The sequence below is a fragment of the Jatropha curcas genome, chromosome 9 (genome assembly GCF_041381405.1).
Source record: "Jatropha curcas cultivar XTBG-Jc1 chromosome 9, XTBG_Jcur_1.0, whole genome shotgun sequence".
NCBI lineage: Eukaryota > Viridiplantae > Streptophyta > Magnoliopsida > Malpighiales > Euphorbiaceae > Jatropha > Jatropha curcas.
Genome location: NC_143159.1, coordinates 19,316,692 through 19,321,308, shown reverse-complemented (window position 1 = coordinate 19,321,308; position 4,617 = coordinate 19,316,692).

The following is a 4,617-nucleotide window of genomic DNA, read 5'->3' as shown; positions in this document are numbered from 1 at the left end:
ATCAAAACCCAACCGCAACAATACCGCTTTCAAATAGCTCTAGTCCACATGATGATAGGCTTTTGAAATATCAACTTTCAAGGCAAAAAAGCCCATCTTACCTTTCCTCCTTCACTTCATATGGTGAATGAATTCAAAATCCACCATTACATTATCTGTGATCAAACTCCCTTGTACAAAAGCAGATTGAGCAAGTGAGACAATTTTATACAGTATCTTTTTCAATTGATTGGCCAAAACCTTCGCAACAACCTTGAATAGGACATTACAAAGGGAAATAGGCCTCAAATCTTTAACTGCAGAAGGGTTATCAACTTTTCAAATGAGATTAATAATAGTATCATTTAGATCAGTTGGGAATCAGCTTGCTGATAACCAATCCCTACAAGAGCGTATAACATCCACACCAATAAGAATGGCAAAATTTTTGGGAAAAAAAAGGATTTAGGCCATCCAGTCCCGATGCCTTTTCAGGGTGCATCTAAAAGAGAGCATCTTTGAACTCCTCATCACGAAAATGGGCTAATAAAATTGCATTATCTGCTGTGGTTACCATAGGCTGAAGAGTATCAATAACGGGTTCTACACAAATTGGAGAAGCAGCAAATAAGTTCAAAAAATAAGAGTGCACCATATCCTGAAGCACATAGGGATCTTCCGACCAGGTACCATCAACTCCCATAAGTTTAGAGATTTTATTTTATTTGTGCCTTTTTGAAGCAGCAGCATGGAAAAATTGCGAATTGTGATCCCCATTCACAAGCCAAAAATTTTTGGACTATTGTTTCCAAAACACCTGTTGGCGAGATAAGGCTTTAACTTTAGTTCTAAACTCATTGTGCAGTGTATGACTCCAAGCGGCAATGGATGTGGTAAGAGCACTAACTTTTGACTGAATATCTCGTGAATTGCAAGAAACCTAAGCTTGTTTGACCATATCACAAAACCCATCCTCTAGCAGCCAATGGTTCTCAAATCAAAACCTGATAGTAGGAGCTAAGGAGCTAGAGTTAAATAGCTTCACCAACAAAGGATAATGATCTGACGATGAAGAGCATAAATTTAGAAGAAAAGAGTTGAGTCAGCCATAATGAAGTAACAAATACATGGTCTAGTCTTTCTTCAATACGATTCTCCCCTCTGCCATGAAATCAAGTATATGGATAGCATCCATGCCTAAATCATTCAGATTACAATTAAACACAGTATTTTGAAAACCAGCATATAAACATTGAGGTCTATCAGCACCCCCCATTCTTCTCATGTTCATACAATAAATAATTAAAGTCTCCACAATTCTAACCAAGGAAAATTAGAAGAATCAGCTAAAGATTTAAGCATATGATGATTCCTTTGCCATTATCAGTAGCCATCATTTAATTTCGAAAAAAAAACACTTTCCTAAATTATAGTGAAATTTACACATACCTCCTTCTATGTTTTAAGACTAACACACGCCTCCTTAAATTAACAGTCCGTTACATAGCTACCTCCCTTCATAAAAAATCAGCCTTATTTCCGTTAAATGGCAAATGAAATGACCTTTTTAACACTTGATATATTAATTACTTCTACTCCTTCATCTCTCCTTTCAGAATGAAACCCTATCTCTTGCTTTCTCTTTCTCATGGTTGAGAGTTCATCTTCGGCAAAGAGAGATCACCACTCCACAGTGTTGCCTGAAACCTTTTACCAATTTGTAGCGATTATTATTTTGATCATCAGTATCCAATTACAAAAATAATTGCATATTCGTATCTCACAAGTCGAGCACAAGATTCTAACTCTTTTGGGATATTTTTCTAGTCACCGAAGCCACATCGGCTGGCGGTAGAGCCATCATCTATAATGGCCAAAATTGTTACTACCCTCTAAACAATGAAAAATTATAGTCAAAGTGATCCAAATTCAGAGTGGATTTCAACTATGCTATCAATTTAATCAAACAATAACTATTTCTAATCCAATTGATAAAAAAAGAATATTCCATTTCAAGCCTAACTTAATAATAATTAAGAAGTCCCCAATAATTCATAAATTAGCCAAAGAAATCCTATGTAAACGTGATAAGGTATTGATTTGCATCTATCTCGCCGGCGATGGTGGAAGGTGATCGAAGGCGTCTCTCTCCCTCCTCTCTTGTCGAACGAAAAGCAGGCCATAGGTCCAAGAGGTGAGCTGGCGGGATGAAGAAGAGATCTTTTTCGCTGATAACGTGGCTCTCCGCCCAAGCTTGATTGGTTAATTGCCGAAAACTGAGAGGGCGATTGAGGAGATGTTGGACCAAAGCTCGCGATCTCAGATCACGTTATCGAGGATAGAAGGAAAATTTTTTATGGTTTTGGTTCAATTAGCTACTTCTAGAAGGGTTATGGTTCCGTTCAATAATTATTTGTAGTTTTGGTTTGAACCGGTTCAATTAGCTAATTCTATAAGAGTAGAATTGTCTTTTATTTTTTTTTCTTTTTCCTTTGACCTTAATTTACGAGGTAGACTAATAGAAAATTAGGCTGATTTTAGACAGAGGGCGTTAGTTGTGTAACGAACTATTAATTTAGGGAGGCATGTGTTAGTTTGAAAATATAAAAGGAGGTATGTGTAAATTTCATTGTAATTTAAGGAGGTGTTTTTTCTTCTCCCTTTAATTTCCTACAAGAGAAGAAAGTTCATAAGCTGAAAGACAAAAGAGGCAAAATGACTAGTTCTTTCTTTTAATTCAATGTTAATTTTTGCATTTAACTAAGTTTGAATTGGTTTACTTTTAGAGTGAAACTGCGACAAATCAATAAGTTCAGGGTGTAATTCAATTTTATGGTACAATTGCATCCTAAAAGAAAATTAGAGTATAATTGCCATTAGTTTGATAAGTACAGGATATCAAGGATACAAAAGTTAATGTAGAGTGAAATTGTAACCACTCGAAAGGTTGAGAGTGAAATTGAAGATTAAACATTTAATAATTCATGTATTCTAGGTTAATATAAAATACCTAAAATAATGCTACTGCCACCCCATAAAATTATTTGACATATTTGACCCTTGTTTGCCATTAAATAATATACTTGACCACAAGCTTTCAGTTTATACAAAAATACAAAACGGCAAAAGAAAAGACTAATGTTGTGCTGTTGTACCCTGACGCCTAGAGAAAACTCACGTGCTTATGATCACTCTCTTGTTTATTAGCGGCATGTGAGTATGGGTCCTCAACTTGCTTTTCTAATGTTTTGTCTATTTTAACATGAAAAAGTAAAAAAACGACGTCTTTTCTTTTAATTATATCCTACCTCAGGGCCAGGCTATTTCCTAAAATAATTTCTTGTATTTCGTATTTGTTATTGTTGAAAGTAAAATTCTTTTTTTTAGGGTATAGTTTCATGAAAAAAAGTATATTAATATTTTTAATAGATGAATATATTTTAAATTATTATAAAAAATAAAAAAAATTTATTTATTTTAATATTTAACACAGCATAATATTTTTTTTACACCCTGATTGAGTTTAAAATTTTTGTATTTTTAGGATTTGTTAATTAGAGTTCACATGTTTTCCTATGCATAATATATCACATCATGCGAATATCCAAGAATAAATAATTCATGCACACATCATTCAAGGAAAATTACTTTCAATTATTGAAATAAAATAAAATAATTAAAAATTTATTAAAAATTGATTAATAACATTATGGTGGTAAGTAATGTGTTAATATATTCAATAAATAAAATGTTAGGAAATGAACCTAAGATTTTCACCTAAATCTTTGGTTAACGTAAGTTGAAAATATTTTAATCATCCAATTAAATTTAATAATATAGAATTTAAACGTCTATTGATATAATATTTGAAGATTTCAATTAGAATACAATAGATACGCAGAATCAGTCATTTAATTATTAATAAAAAAAGATACATCAAGTGAGCTAAAAAATTCTAAAAAAAAAAAATTTATACATTAATTGCTATATATATAGTGTTCGGAATAAATTTACATGAAAATGATTTGTATGAAAGAAATTCATTGAAAAAATTGTTTTGCGAAAATCTGAATGAATTATAGAATTTATTTCAAATATATAGTTTTACTAACAGCTAAATTTATTAGTTTTAGTAAATTTTGAAAAATTTAGAGTTTATTTATAAATTTTATCAATCTTTGTAGAACTTGATCTAAGTATAACCAAATTTCATAAAATCAATTTGTGTAAAATTTTATAAAATGTATTTATACAAATAAGCTTTTCAAATATATTGTCAAATTTGTGTTTTAGAAGTTAATACAGATTACAAATAATCAATTCAATTAAAATCAACAATGATAGTCACGAGCCAGTGAAGCACAACTTGGTGGGGACTTTTGTATTTTCTTCATTTATATTTCATTGTTCGTGACTTCTTCTTTGCCTTTTTTTTTTTTTTTTTTTTTGCTAATCAATGCTCCAAAAATAATAGTTTAATCTAATCCAATTTCATCATCATTTTTAAAAAAAATCAATTATAGTATGAATCATTGACAAAAAAATCTTACAGTGAATTAAGTGGTAAAAAAAAAAATCAATATGAATTATTGACGTAGGGATAGAAAAGTGAAATGTTTCAAATTGAAAGGTAGAGAA